We start from the raw sequence: 16,469 nt of genomic DNA, 5'->3' as shown, positions 1-16,469 counted from the left end.
ATGCAAACTTATATCATTAAAAGCTTATACTGACTACTAAGTACAATTTTCCATTGACATTCCCTCCTGTTGTCAGTATAACTTTCAAGTGAGATATCAGTATGTAACATCTTGTTGTACAGTTTCTATCACACCATCATTAATCACACAAAGTTTTCATGTTCCAACAGGTCAGAGTCATCATCATCATCATTTGTCACGGCTATGTATGCAGCAACAGTGGAAACAATTATACGGTTAATCATGAGTTTTAGACATGGCAGGATACATGTTACAAAACACAAAATAAAAATGAAAATACAAAAAGGGATAAATAGAATAAATAAGAATAAGAATACAAAGGAATTGCAAGTATTTCAAGTATTTCAAGTATTGAAGTCTATTGCACCGTTGGTTTTTAACAAAAAGTATTGCACAGTGAAAAGGGAGTAGTAGTCTTTTTAGCAGTCACTTGTATTATTTACATAATCCTGATTTTGGTCCTGCTGGATCTGTCTCAAGGCGTTCAGGGCATCAGTCATGTTTGATGAGTGTACATTGTCTGATGTGTGTGTGTGTCATTTCTCACTCAATCAACAAGTGCACATCTGTTCAGGTGTGTGTTTCTCTTCATTTTGAGTCAGTGTGTGTAGATGTGTATGTTTGCGTGTTTATCACTTTCCTGTTCTGGTGTTTTGGGTAAACCATGGCCTGAAGCGTGCCCTGGGGTCCTGCCCTCCTCCTTTTCAGTCCGGTTGCGACCATTGCTGCTGCTGTTCAAAGTTCAGTCTGTCCTGGTCCTGGCCCCAATTGGGGCAGTCCTTTCTCCAGTGTCCATGCTCACCGCAGGTGAAACCTGCATCTTCTTCTGTGTTTTGTCCATTCTGAGGTGCCTTTTGACCTCAGTTGCTCCTCCTGTCTCTAGCACGCCCTTTCTTCTGCTGCCCGATCATCCGGGTGGCAGTATGAAGTAGGCACGTTGTCCACACAGCCAGGCCATTCCCTGCACCCAGTAGGTGCCGTTGCTGGGCGCGGACGTGTTTACAGGTGCGCCCTCTCCGTTGGCTGCGGTTTGGTTACAGTTGGTGGTGTTGCCTAGGGGTCTGTTACCGTTGTCTTGTCGGTAGCACATGGAGTGGTTCTTCCCTGGGGTTTGGTCCAAGAACACTGGGAAGTGAATGGACGTGTTCCGATTCGTCACGTTGAAGTTGATCCAGAAGAGCCGGTCACACGTTCCGTTGTCAAGTCCAGCGTTTTCGACGGTGATTACCTCGTATCGGGGTGGTCCCTGAAAGATACTAAGAAGGTTAAGCGAATAGATGATAGAGCTTGTCTCATCAATGATGATTTTCTTATGCTGATAGCCAACGCCCGAAAAGCTGGCGGCACGTTTGGCTTGTGTTCTGTTCTTTATTGTCCTCGAAAAGTGCGAGGAGTCCTGCTAGGAGCAGGAGGACAGCTGCTAGACGGCGAGTGTCTTCATTCAATTCAAACAATTCAGATCCTCGGGTTTAGATACTGGCGAGAAGTCAGAGGGCGGGAAGTACCCAATCAGCTTTATATTCACCAGGTAGATAGCACCATAAAGGTAGAGGGGTGCAACAATCATATGACCCCCTGGGAGTCAAGCACTTTGGCTTGCAGTGACTTTGGAAGGAAAAAATCCAAGAGGAAGTCTCTCTGCAGAACCAGGCTCAGGAGGGTGCCATCTGATAAGCACTTGGTTGGGGTGAAAGAAGGAAAACAGGATGAAAGACATGCTCTGAAGAGAGACAGAGATCATAACCCAATGACCTGGCTTCAAGGTCTATTGCACAGATAGTGAGAAGTGTTCAAAAGGCAAGATATTGTTCAAAACAATATCTTTGTTTTCTAATAGCTTCGACATCCATTCTGCTAGTGTGGTCTCTCTGATTGATTTATCTAAAGGTTCACTTGTGATTGGCAGTGGAAATGGTCTGCCATGAATGATTTCAAAAGGCGTAAGTTTTTGTGAACCTTGTGTTAATCTCATCCACATTTTTACTAGGCCTATGCACTCTGGCCACGGCCTTCCTGTTTCTTCCATACATTTTCTAAGTCTCTGTTTTATTGTGCCGTTAGTTCTTTCCGCTAATCCTGCACTTTGCGGGTGATAAGCACAGTGATTTTGATGCTGAATCCTAGTGCTTCAGAGACTTTGCTGATTACCTCATTGACAAAGTGTGTCCCATTATCTGATCTTATCAGAGTGGGGATGCCATATGTTGGAATAAAATGGTTACATAAGCATTTTGCTGAAGTTTCGAAATTTAGAGTGTAAAAGTGTTTTGGAGATTATATCTCCTATCCCTCCTGTTGACGCATGGAGAGTAACTCCATGTGTCACTAAAACTGCTGTTTTGTGTAGAGATTTTGGAAGTATTGGTTTTCCTTCACAAATCATCAAGTCATCGCTTAGTTGCGCTCCGCATTTCAGCCATTTCTTTTGCTCAGCTGTGGGAGCTGCTTTTTGTTCATCCTTTGTCAGTAAAATTGTTTCCCTTTGTAATTTCATAGTCATTCTTCTGATGTGCTGCACACTTGCAAACTGCTAAATGTCGCATCACATGAGGAGTTTCCTCCCATGTAAACAGATGTGTGCCATGATAAAACCTTCTCCACACACTAGAAACAAAAACTAATTTCAACCGTTGTTACATCTTATTCACTTATTTTATAATACAGTTATTTTTTCAAATCTAATATCAATCAACTAATTTGCATATCAGCTTATAATGCGCTAAATTGACAGGTCAACAGAAATGCACGTTCAAAAGATTATCACAAAAGAGAATTTCCTCCATACAGTAAATTACTTGTGTTGCATCAATCAAGCAGAAAGCATCTCACAATTTATTGTATTACCAACTAAATTTATTGTCTGATCACTGCTTGGTCATACCAGACTCTCTCTGTGTCTTTATTTTTCCTTCTCTGTTTTCACAAACGTTTCACCTATTGTCCTGCAAGCTGGAGAGTTAAATGTCAGTAGTGGGTAAATTCAGCAGTTGATAACAAAACTATTAAGTTTTTTCCTGTTTTAGCACCAATGTGAGATATAGAGGTGCACATATAGTGTGTGCTCTAGTGTAAGCTGCTCTTCATTGCATGTATGTGTGTTAGTACGCTTGCATGCAGGGCCTCTGGGCCTGTCTCACCCAAAAGGGCATTTTCTTAACAGTTGCCTTTCACTCGCGTGTGTTAAGAAAGGCAAATGTGCTTGTAGCAGTTGTGAGATTATTATGCTGTCATATATTACATTATACCTGTAATCAAAATGAGTGAATCATGATACTGCTGTAGGCCACATCATACTTCTTGTGTAATCATGATGTAGTTTTAGTTTGCATCACACTTCTTAGTTAAAAGAATGTGAAAATCATTAGATTTATTAGATAGGTTTGTATTATCCTATACTGCTGATTTACTGTGAGTGAGTTACACTGTTTCATGACATTTCATACTGCCGAGTTATGAAGAGAATATTGTATTCAGAGAGAAGGCCTCTCTTTTTTTTTTCTTTGTGATAGTAAAGAGAACAGAGCACATGCCACGGGAGCGTCACCCCCACCCTTGGTGGAAGCAGAAAAACAGGGAGCCAAGGTCATAACTCAGGCTCACAAAGAGTCAGAAAGAATGTGAATACTTAGTTTTTTGGCTGTGGCGCATTTTGTATGGCTTCTTTTCTTTGTTTAGTAGCTTTCTGCCTTCACCTGAGGGTGTGCCCTAAAGCATGTGACTTCAGGTCTCCATAATTGGAGTTTATTTAAAGATAAATAAGATGATTTCATATATTGCTCGCAGATCATGCACTAAATGGTATTTTGCAGTATTAGCTGTCTTCACCACTTAGACAAAACATCACTCTTTGTTTTATTATTATTATTACTATTATTTTAAATTCTCCTTTCTCAAAAACATAAAATGAAATTGTAGTTGTTCTTTGCTGAGAAACACAAAACCTCCCTTTTTCCCTTTTTTTTTTGTCAAAACAAGAAACTAAGTTTTAACTTTTCTGCCTTGTCACCTAAAACAAAACAGACAACCCAGCTCTCACCTGGCTCTGGACTTATCATCATCAAGGTCGCATGGTGAGAGCTACTTCAGAAGTTACAGTACTCATCACTCAAGCAACATTTCAAAAAAAACAAAAGAAACAAAAACAAAACTCAGCACACTACACAGAGAACAACAACAATACACAACTGAAGGTGTTGTTCTTGTTTGTTCTCCTTGAATTTTAGAATAAAGTTATTACATCTGCATTAGTAAATCATATGCCTAATCATTATGTGTCACTGTGATCCACAAGTATGATCACAAATTTATTCATTTTTCAACCCAACAAAAAACAAAACAAAACAAAAAACAAGTTACCGATGGCTTGAACGCTTTACACACGAGTCAGGATGCAAAAAGGCTGCTGCCAAAGACAAATCAGAAGCGTGAGGGAAAAAAACTGAGCCCACAGACAGCTTCATGTTTGAGCTTTAATAGCGGTTTCCCTCCCTCTGATGTGTTCTTATGCAGCTCCTGCTCTAAAAAATGTGTAACCTGCTCATCAGCTTAGCAGTGACCGTGTATTTAATTCAGCTTCTCAATTGTGTAGCTTTAGCTGTTGTATACAGGGTTTTTAGGTGTTAGTATAGGTGTGCTCTATATCTCAACAATGTCTCATCTAGGATGACAGGTTTTCAAGCAGGTCAAGTGCCTCTATGCACTTGATTAGTTTAGATATTTTCTTTATTTTCTTCATCTCATATGTCATTGTACTGAATCTGAGCAACCTTAAGCTTGATGCAGATTACTTCTAACAATTATCCACCTCACATCACAACTGACTGAGGTGCCTCTTCATATTAATATTATTTCATTATTAATGTTATTATCTTTTTATATAACAGCAATAGTATATTACAATATTTTATTTATATTTTATTTTGCATCCATCGAGGGATGGGGGTGATCTGCAGTTTCACCCCTTCCCAAGCTGGAGACATTTTCCTTTTCACACACTTTCCTTGGCTGAACAATGACACAACCTTAATATACCTTATGCATCTCTCTATTTCATTTAATATGTGTTTGTGTGAGTTATGTATTTTCTTTCATTCTATTCATTCTGGGCATGGTCTTCATCCTAACTATGTTTCATTGTTAATACCAGTTTACAGGTTGTTATCCTTGCTATCACCAACTTGAATACATTACAGTTAAGTTCTAATTTAATTTAGCCTTTTGCTTATTTTATTTTGTTTTTTCTGTCTCTCTCTTTCATCTGTCTGGCAGCCACAGTGGTTGCAGCTAATCATTCTGTGTCGGGCGTTCTCTGTGTCTTACAATCGCGTGCAAAATGTCCCTTTTTTCCACACTTCCAGCATGTAGTGCTATAATTACTGTTTGGTGTGTATCTAGGTCTGTCTCTACCTCTTGCTCTTCCCCTACGCATTCCTCTCCCTCTCTTTTGGCCTCTGAAACCTCCCCTGTAGCCTCCACTAAAAGCTGTGAGAACAGTGTCAGCATCGAGGGCAAAAACTGAGACCTTCTCTTTCCGTTTCACCACTGTCTGTGCATGGTTAACATATTGAAACGCCTCATCTGCTGTGCCCGTATCTTGCGTTACCCAATTCTTTTCTACATGAGACCTAATGGGTGGTAGTAATCCTTTAATGAAAGTGCGTTTAAATAGTTTTTTATTTTCCTCTTTCTTTTTCTTATTTTCAGTTCTCCTTTCAGCTTCAGTTTCCCATGCTTGGAAAAGTTTATATTCTTCTTCACGTTTTAATTTCTTCTTTGGGTCTTTTTCAGAATTTTTTTTTTCTGTTTTTAAGGCCACTTCTAGTTGTGTTAATGCGGAGGGGCTACATTTCCCCTCCCATGTCGGGCATTTTGTTTTCTTAGGATTTCTCCATCTACATGCACTAATTTGTCCGGCGCCTGGACATTTTTTCTCTAGCCACTGCTCGTCAGCAGTGAGTTTTGTTGTTTTATTTCCCATTTTCTTATTTGTTTTATATGTTTATTTCTACTTATTTTATTTATTTCTTTATGTATTTAGCGCTTAGTAATACACACACACACCTGCGGCGCTTTCACTGGCACGAGAACAGAGAGGTGGCTGACACGCCTTCTACTTTTTGAGCTATTCTCAAAAGCGGTGTCGACTTTATGTGATAAAACACGACCTTCCTCTCAGTTCACCAGTACTTCAGCGACCAACAGTAAACAAATTAGTGGAATAGTTCAGCCTCCTTATTGTGCTGTGAAAATCAACTTATTCCACCAACAAAATGAACAATAAAGACAGACAATTACGCGCGTTCCTTAACCCTTTTGGGGAGCTCTCAATCAAGCTCAATATTTATTTACGTTTTCGATTTCACGCAAACTTTAACCCTTTCGGGGAGCTCTCAATCCGGACAAGCTACTTTTTCGTTTAGGTTTCGTTTTCGATTTCACGCAAACCTCTTTTGTCTCAAAGTTATCTGTCTTACCTTAAGTGGTGGTTTCTTCAGATGCACCCGATCAGCCCCCGACGGTGCGGACCGCTTGTAAAACGTTGGCCAAGACCCGAATTCACGTCCCTGGACTTTATCACACACCTAGTGCGTGAGCTGTCGACAAACTTCAACGTGGGCTTCTCGCACCGACGGGATCTGGTGAGGTGCCTCCTGTGGGAGCTGCTTTAAATAGGCCGTCCCATCCGGCTCGAACGACCAAGAAATGTTAAGGGAAAATCCCAAACAGAAATCTGCCAATTGTAAACAGAAACACAGTGAGACAAAATACTTAAACACATGTACATGGGTGAAGTCTCAAGTGAGAATCACACAGTGTACTTCTTTATTCGTGCATTTATAGTCACTGGTGACAACAGTGAATACGTCTATTCATAGGCAGAGGAATGTTAGTGCGTAGGGAGTGAAGATAAGAGTGGTTGAGGTGTGTGTGTGTGTGTTGTGAGATTCAGAAGGACGCGGCCCCTCTTCTTGTTAGGGAGCGCAGATAAAAGTATCCAGCTGTCCTCTTCCTGCTTGTTCAGCTATTATCGCTGTGAGAAAGAATTTATAAAACAGTCTTGTAGTGAACAACAGTCTAAGTCATCAAAAGGTCAACATACAGTATTCTATCATATGCAAACTTATATCATTAAAAGCTTATACTGACTACTAAGTACAATTTTCCATTGACAACATAGCAACTCACTAACACTGTATCAGTCTATGGCCACTTGTAAAACATTTTTAGCCAGGACATCATTAATTAGTGGGTTTTGTGAATATGTTATATCCAAATGTCTATCTCATTATCATCTTCTTCATTCTGTGGTAGGGTGATGTAAGCATTAATTGAAGCAGTTACCATTTTTGACACGTTCTTCAAACAAGGTATGACGCATGAAGTAAAAAGACACAATAACAATAGTAGAACACCAACTAAAACAAGTCCTTTAAACAGCAGGGATTTCCAAGAGCCGCTTAACAACCACGTGAGCCAGTCTTCTGTGTTTGTGACGTAGTCTTGTTGTTGTGCATCCCTGAGTTGTCTAAGTATGTTCAGAGCATCAGTCATGTTGGATGAGTGTACATTATCTGGAATGTACGTGCAGCATGTGTTGTTAAAGAGGACACATAGTCCTCCTTTTCCGGCCAGTAATATGTCTAGAGCCACTCTGTGCTGCGTTACTGAGATTCTGAAAGCATCTACTTCCTGTGCCCACCCAAGGAAACAGGGCATGAAGTACTTTCTGTCCAGTGGTCCAGAGTTTGAATTCCTGTGGGACATCGGAGCCCCATATTCGATCGTGTGGTTTTGGACCGGTGTCAGTTGAACGCCATCATCTGTTGCGTTGGGGGGCACGCTTAAAAGTCATAGCTGCATCGGCATTGTCCTTCCAGACTATACTGCAGTTCTTGGTTTGACCAAGTTTTGTCCTTCCGTATGAGAAGTCGAAACATATCGGGTGACGTTCTTCACTCTGCAAGAAAGCTGGAAATGTCATTATTCTTTTGTTTGACCCGTTCACCCAGTGCGCTTCATCACACGTCCAGTTTGTAGCTGTTAGGTTATTCACGTCGTAGGTCAGCAGTGAAAACGCTAGGGCTCTCACTATAAACATGTCTCTATGTGAACAAGTTCCATTTATGACTTTCATGTGAATGCACATGCTCGTTTCAAGTGACGGAACCTTCCCATAAATAATTGCATGGACAGAAGTTGCAGGCTTGTGTGAGCAAACAAAGTAGTTCTTTTCTGTCGTGCGGTTGTATACATATCTGTACCACGCGTTGTTCATCCAGGGATGATTGTGGTCCTGCGTCATCTTGTCCAGGTGTGAGTTGTCATGTGTCCAAGCTTTCTTTGTTCGTTCCCTCGGATCCATCTTCAGTGGGATGAGACATCCTGCCACTAGGACTGTCAGAGTTAGTGAGATTAAGAGCGACTTCATGTTTACCTGGCTTACCTCACGTCTCAGGGGACTTAGGCAAGAAGAAAAAGTGCGGGATATACCCAATCGGCACTTCCTTCACCTGACGAATCACCCGAGGGTAAGGAAGTCAGTGTCCGGTTAGTCTATGCTCTCGCTCACTCTTTTACAGTGGCTTTGATGGATCCAGGACGGTCTTTCTGCTATTTTGCAGGCTGTTGGTGTGGTCAGGAGTACTTGGTAGGGTCCTTCCCAACGGGGTGAGCTCCCATTTTTCCTCTGGAGCACCCTTATCAGGATCCAATCACCTGCCTTCAACCTGCAAGATACTGGAGAAGAGTCACACAGCAGTTTGTTGTTCAACACAGTTTCTGTATTTTCTAGCAACTTTGCCATCCACTCTGCTAGAGTAGTCTCTCTAGCTGATTTGTTTACTGGTTCACTCAGTATTAGTAGTGGGAAAAGGTCTTCCATGAATTATTTCAAATGGCGTCAATTTTTGTGAGCCTGCCTTGTGTTAATTTCATCCACATTTTCACTAGACCTTTACATTCAGCCCATAGTCTCCCTGTTTCTTCCATGCATTTTCTCAGTCTCTGTTTTATCGTGCCGTTAGTTCTTTCCACTAGTCCGGCACTTTGAGGATGGTAAGCACAGTGGTGTTTGATACTGAATCCTAGTGCTTCAGAGACCTTGCTGATTACTTCATTAACAAAATGTGTCCCATTGTCTGATCTTATCAGAGTGGGGATGCCATATGTTGGAACAAAATGGCTGCATAGGCATTTTGCTACAGAAATTGCATCTGCCTTTTCACAGGATAAATTTCTGGCCATTTTGAGAACACGTCTATAATCACTAGAGCGTATTTTTGAACCTTGGCTTCATTTAGGTCAATAAAATCCATGTGAATGGTATGAAAAGGATGAGGTGGTGTGGGAAAATGACCTCTTCTTGGTCTGAGGTTTCCCTGTGCATTATGTTGTTGGCAAATCATGCATGTTCTGACAAATTCTTTTGCTGAATTTTCGAAATTTTGAGTAAAGAAATGTTTAGAGATTATATCTACCATATCCTCCGGTTGACACATGAGTGGAACCGTGTGTCACTAATGCTGCTGTTTTGTGTAGGGATTTTGGTAGTGTTGGATTACCATTACAGGTCATCAAATCATTTTTTAGCTGTGCACCACATTTTAACCATTTCAAATCAAAATCAAAATCAAATCAAATCAAATCACCTTTATTGTCACATCACATGTGCAGGTACACTGGTACAGTACATGCGAGTGAAATTCTTGTGTGCAAGCTTCACAAGCAACAGAGTTGTGCAAAATACAATAACGTGCAACAAGCAAAATATAAAATGGTTAATCTAAAAGTAATAAATATATGTACCATATATAAAGGTATATACATTACTGAATGTGTGTACTAAATATGTTTTTTTCACGTGTGTGTGTGTGTGTGTGTGTGAGTGTGTATATACATGTTTTACAAATGAAATAGAGTAAACAATAAAATAAGATATATAAAATATAAAATATACAGAGGTAGGTATGTGCAAAACAGTGGCATTAATGTACAGTATGGAGTGCATAATGTTGAAGTTCCAGTAGTGAGGGTGAGGTGTCTATGACGTGTTCAGCAGTCTGATGGCCTGGTGGAAAAAGCTGTCTCTCAGTCTGCTGGTACGGGACCGGATGCTGCAGAACCTCCTTCCTGATGGAAGTAGTCTGAAGAGTTTATGGCTGGGGTGACTGTTGTTCTGCAGTTGGTGCGGCTTTTTATTCGTTTTTAAGCACATCAAGTGGTATTTGCATTGAGGATTCAGACATTAATGTGTCTATTATTTGTTGTGCTGCTGCTTTTACGGCTTGATCTGCAAAGTTATTGCCTTTAGTGACCTCTGAGTTGTCTTTCTGGTGTGCAGCACATTTACATAATGCTAACTGTTTTGGCAATGTTATCACTTCCAACAGTGCCTTTAAAAGATTTCCATGTTGCACTGGATTTCCAGTAGAAGTAATCATACCTCTATTCTGCCAAATTTTTGCAAAATGATGTACTGCTGAAAAAACATACTAACTGTCTGTGTGTCTCTCTGTCTGTCTGCGTCCTTGACACAGTCAGCTCCTTTTATGGGCATGTAGTTCCTGTTACACACACACCACAGGCACACATATTTCCTGTTTCTCCAGACTAACCAAACTCTTTGTTGAACTTTCCATATAGCGACAATAAGTGTCCAACATTTGAGAGTTGTCTCACATGTGTCGGGTAAGACAAATTGGCTTAGATTTAAAATTGAAGTCACTGCATGGGGCACTTTGATGATTAAAGTGTGTCCTAAAACAATGTCAGCTGACTTTTTACTGCCTCTGCTGCAGCTACACCGGCCTGCACACAACAGAGTCTAATTTGCAGAAGTAAAATGCAAGCAGACGTTGTTTTTCTCCAAATGCCTGTGTTAAAACAGCTTTCATGTAACCTGCACTTCCATCTACATGTAAGTAGAAAGGCTATTTCCAAGTTACTGAATGCTTCTTTTTTTTTTCCTCTGTAGATACAGCACTACATATTTTCTTAAGGCATTTTGGACAATTTCTATTTCGTTTTAAAATAATTCATATATCTCATACATGTTACATATGTCAAACTTCTAAGTTGGGAAAAACTTTGCATTGCTTACAGCTCGTAGCTCACAGCTCTAAAACTAGGCATCAGTAAATCATGTGCCTAATCATTTCGTGTCACTGTGATCCACAAGTATGATCACAGATTTGTTTTCCAAACCAACAAAACAAACAAACAAAAGCTTTTAATATCATGCAGCTTCTGCTCTGAGAAACAAAAAAAAATTAATACAATATAAAAGGTGTGTATCTTGCTCATTAGCTTGGTAGTATAGGTTTGCTCTTCATCTTAACAAAATCTCATCTAGGATGACAGGTTTACAAGCGGGTCAAGTGTCTCTATGCACCTAATTAGATTAGGTATTTTCTTTATTTTCTTCATCTCATATGTCATTGTACTGAGTTTGAGCAAACCTTAAGCTTGATGCAGACTACTTTTAACAATTATCCACCTCACATCACAACTGACTGAGGTGCCTCTTCATATTAATATTATTTCATTATTAATGTTATTATCTTTTTATATAACAGCAATAGTATATTACAATATTTTATTTATATTTTATTTTGCATCCATCGAGGGATGGGGGTGATCTGCAGTTTCACCCCTTCCCAAGCTGGAGACATTTACCTTTTCACACACTTTCCTTGGCTGAACAATGACACAGCCGTAATATACCTTATGCATCTCTCTATTTATTTGTGTGAATTATCTGGTTTCATGCATTCTATCCATTCTAGGAACGGTCGCCCTGCCAACTATGTTTCATTGTTAATACCAGTTTACAGGTTGTTATCCTTCTATTATCAATTTGAATACATTAGATAGGCTCTAATTTAATTTAACCTTTTGTTTATTCCACTTCATTCCTCTTTCCATGCTTTAAAATATTACACCTCTTGTGTACGCTTTGTTTTCTTTTTAGCATCCTTTTCAGTATTTATTTCTGCTTGGAGGGTTTCTTATAATTTAGTTATACATTTTCCCTCCCACGTGGGACATTTAGGTTTTCTTTGGATTTCTCTATCTATATGCACTAATTTGTCCGGTGCCTGGACATTTTTTCTCTAACCACTGCTCGTCAGCAGTGAGTTTTGAAGCTTCGTTACCCATTTTAATCCTTTACAACTACACAACTGCGGCACCTTCTCTGGCACGAGAATCGAGAGAGGTAGTTGACACGGCCTTCTACTTTCAAGCTATTCTTGAAAGCGGTGTCATCTTTATGTGATAAAACACGACCTTTTTCTCTCTTCACCAGTACTTGGGTGTCCAACAGTAAACAAATTAATGGAATAGTTCAGCCTCCTTATTGTGCTGTAAAATCAACTTATTCCATCAACACAAAAATAAAACATATAATACCTTTATGCGCGCGCTGACTTTACCCACTACGGGGGAGCTACCAGTCCCAGACGAGCTCTATCTTTATTTTAAAATGCTACCAGCCTCTCTGGGCGAGCTTACACGGTTTTACATAACGTGTCTCAGAGTGTCAATATTCACCTGCTTGTTGATTCACTGCCGGTCTCTCAGGTCCGCCTCATCGACCCCCACCGTCGTGGACCACTTCTAAAACGCTGGCCAGAACCCGAATTCACGTTTCTGGTCTTTTATCCTGCACCTAGACAGGAGCTGTCGACAGACTTCAGCGCTGGCTTCTCACGACGTCAGGACTCGATGAGGTTTTCCGTAGGATCACACAAAAGTGTTATGTTAAATCCGGCTCGGAGGACCAAGAAATGTAAGGAGTTTTCCTGTAATGCAACTCAGATTGGAATAAATGACACTCAGACAGGTTTTACAAATTAACGTGCACGGGAGAGAACCGGACAGGCGCCGTTCCTTCGCTTGACCTCAGTTGCTCTCGTCCGCTCTCCCGTAACACTGCTCTTTTATTGTGGTTACATGAATATGCATAGGTTCATTAACATATGACGATACCGTGTGTGTGTGTGTGTGTGTGTGTGTGTGGGGGTCGAGAGCTTGCACAACGTAACTTCTCTAGTAAAAAAGAGCAAACACATCTAGAAAACCTTAAACAAAATGTACTTCTAAACATAAACATAATAAAATCTTTCAACAGCCATACATACTACATAAACAACATATATAAACAGATTTTCCAATATAATATTTACCTTTGAGTTGTTGGTGCTTTGTAAATGGAAATCTCCAGAGACGAGAAGATGGAGCAGGTTTGCAGTCCTGGTTCACTCTGCTCCTGCATTGTGGTCACCAACATACAGCAATGTTAAAGCTGCTGCCTGAGTACTGAAAAACAAATATTAATGCTGCAAATTATTTCTCTTAAAGGATGTAAGCTGTACAGAGTACTGCACATGTAACTTTGTGATCATTAACATGAATTCAGATTAGTTTTTTAACCTGAATATTTGAAACAAACTCTGTAAAAATAAAAATACAGAGTCGGTGCTAAAAAAAATAATTAATTAGTGGGAAAATGACATAAGAAACCCCCATAAATTTTAACTTAATCTGCCTGCTCTATCTGCCATTCCCGAACAGAGATAAACAAGTTTCACCGTGAGTGCAGCTGCCAGTCAAAGAATCAAACTTATAGGAAAGGAGACCCCTTGAATATAAATGATGAGAACTATTGATAGTTAAAGAATCTTTGGAGAAATTTTTATTTTAGTCTGACCCCAGTCCCATCTGCTAACATGGAGGAGGTGGGATTTATGACCTATACTGCAGCCAGACACCAGGGGCGATAGAGACGTTTTGGCTTCATTTTTGGGGAGCTGTCGCGTCGTCCATGTTATGAGTTGTATGAAAGGTCAAGTTAGGCGTGCAATGTGATATGAGGTTGTACTTAAGCTCTCAAGGTTACGTGACAGAACAAATTCATTTTTAAATAACTCATGACCAAAACTAGCAAAATTTGGCATACACAATGAAGTCGGTTCCTAGACGATGTATTTGGTGAAAAAACTGATTATGTGAGGGTAGCCAGTAGTAGCCTCCGTGTGGGTACAAAGTTCTCTCCGTGAATACAGTGAAATGACATTAAAGAATCATATAGAAATATCAGTGTTTCTTCGTGTGTATAGAAAATGTACAATGATTTAAAGTAAAACCCAGGGTCAACCCTGAAGTTACCCACATAAGCTTAAAGCCTTTCTTCACAGTATAGAGGCCTATGAAACAGGATTTTTGACTTATCCAGATAACTTCAAAGCTGATCCTAAAGTTATCCAATTTTTTTAACAGCGTGACTTGACACTATACAAGGACATTTTAGGTTTAACATGATCTACTTTCATGTAATGAAAACGCTGAAAGGCGTTTAAAAGGAGGAGGTGCTGAGGAAGCCTCCGTTACTAACGCCGTTAAAACGAGTTTTTCAGCAGCAGACTGAAGGCTGACGCATTGGCTGCTCTCACCGTTGTCGCGCGCCCCGCAGGTAAAGTTAATTAGTTAGTTGAACTGAAAAACTTTCAAATAATCCGCTTTTCTGTCGCTTGGAACATTTTTGGCGATGTCAACAACAAATCCGGAGGAGCAGTCGCTGGGGGCGGGGCCGATGGAACAGTAATTTCCGGTGACGTCATGGGCTTGCCTTTGAACCTTTGAACTTTCCTTTGACGTCGCCAGCTCCAAACCCCTTAAATACAACAGTCCTGCTTACTTTTTACATGCTTTCACAGTGGAAGGTGCATTTCAGACGCGTTCAACTCAACACATACCAAATTATCATTTAACTCATCCCACAAAATATATAAAAAATGGAAGACAAATACTTAAATACTGAGGACATTGAGGAAATCACAGCAGCACATATTTATCCTGTGATCAGATCTTTCTTTGAAAATTTGACGGCTGTGCAGTGGCATACCATTAGATCAGGAGACTTGGACATTGCCACTAAGAGTCTTCTAGGAGAGCTCATTGTAGGGATAACTGAAATAGGTTTGAAACACTTTGAAATGATGACTCAGAATGCCAACACTGAAATATCAGAAGATGTACTTCCACAGGCTTTTGCTAAAGCTTTGGAAATGGTTCCTCAGGGCGACAAGGGAAGTACTGAAAACTTAGAACATCTGCTTGCTAAGGAGGTTGTGCTAAGTATTATATCTGCACAGTCTTCTGACAGCAAAACAAGTTTTGGAGAACGCGAGCACATCCTTCCTCCAAAACGGCTGAACAAAATGATCCATTTTGTTGGGAGAATGATTAGAGCTTTCATCGCCAAGATGAATTATTTCAGCACGAGCACTGATACCAGTAGCTCCAGTAGCTCCAGTGATTCAGATGAGGACACTAAAATGTTAGATAGTCCAAGTGTTCCAAAAGAATATCTGGATCAAGGATATAAAACACCCACGATAGGCTCCCAGGACAGCTTAGATAGTGAATTTCTGGAAACTGCTGAAATTCACATCAAAAATGCTGCTGATAATTTTTTTCCAATTTTGGATCAAACTAAAGATCCTCAATATAACAATGTGCTATCACCAACAACTGAAGAGATTGAGCTACTTGCAAAACATCTCACTCATTCAGCTGAGGCAGTGATTCAATGTTCTCTAGAGCGTGGTGAAGTTATCACTCCCACATCATTTACAGAGAAATGGAAGCAGTCGCTACAAAACAACGCAGGTAAGCTCAAAACATTCTTTGCGAAGCAGTTTGCAAAAGCGACAATTCTTCGCATTGCCAAAAACACCAGGGCTAAATTCCAGAGAAAGGAGAAAGTTGAAAGCAGTGAATCGGTGGAGGAGCTTGTTAATGATGTCGACTTGCTGCTTCAGACTGTAAAAGATCGTAATTCAAATGAGTTTGAAATATTTAAACAAATTTTGATCGGCAAATCTCTGGAGTTCACCCAGGCCCTCACAGACATGCTAAATAAATATGCTGTAGGGGACATGGGACCTGAAACTTTACCTGATTGTTTCAGAACAGCACATGTAAACCTACAAGTGAAAGTTTTCTTGGCACTCATGAGATGGTGGTTATGCACCCAAGCTGAGAGCCATAGTCAGAGTGTAATGCTTGCAATACTTGGGACTCAAGAACCACAGACAGAAACACAGACAGAACCACAGACAGAAACACAGACACAACCACAGACAGAACCACAGACAGAAACACAGACACAACCACAGACAGAAACACAGACAGAAATACAGACACAACCACAGACACAACCACAGACAGAAACACAGACACAACCACAGACAGAAATACAGACACAACCACAGACACAACCACAGACAGAAACACAGACACAACCACAGACAGAAACACAGACACAACCACAGACAGAAACACAGACACAACCACAGACAGAAACACAGACAGAAATACAGACACAACCACAGACACAACCACAGACAGAAACACAGACACAACCACAGACAGAAATACAGACACAA

General features: G+C 40.3%; 1 long non-coding RNA gene across 1 annotated transcript; it reads left to right on the top strand.

The window, feature by feature from the left end:
• Positions 1 to 301: 301 nt before the first annotated feature.
• Positions 302 to 7,035, top strand: LOC120434813. Its single transcript, XR_005609377.1, has 2 exons — positions 302 to 556; positions 6,943 to 7,035. It is a non-coding gene; the product is annotated as an uncharacterized LOC120434813 (long non-coding RNA).
• The last annotated feature ends 9,434 nt before the right edge of the window (positions 7,036 to 16,469 follow it).

This window comes from Oreochromis aureus, linkage group 19, assembly GCF_013358895.1.
Source record: "Oreochromis aureus strain Israel breed Guangdong linkage group 19, ZZ_aureus, whole genome shotgun sequence".
In the NCBI taxonomy this organism is placed as follows: Eukaryota; Metazoa; Chordata; class Actinopteri; order Cichliformes; family Cichlidae; genus Oreochromis; species Oreochromis aureus.
Note: the sequence above shows the minus strand (reverse complement) of the source record. Positions and strands in the feature narration are given on the sequence as shown.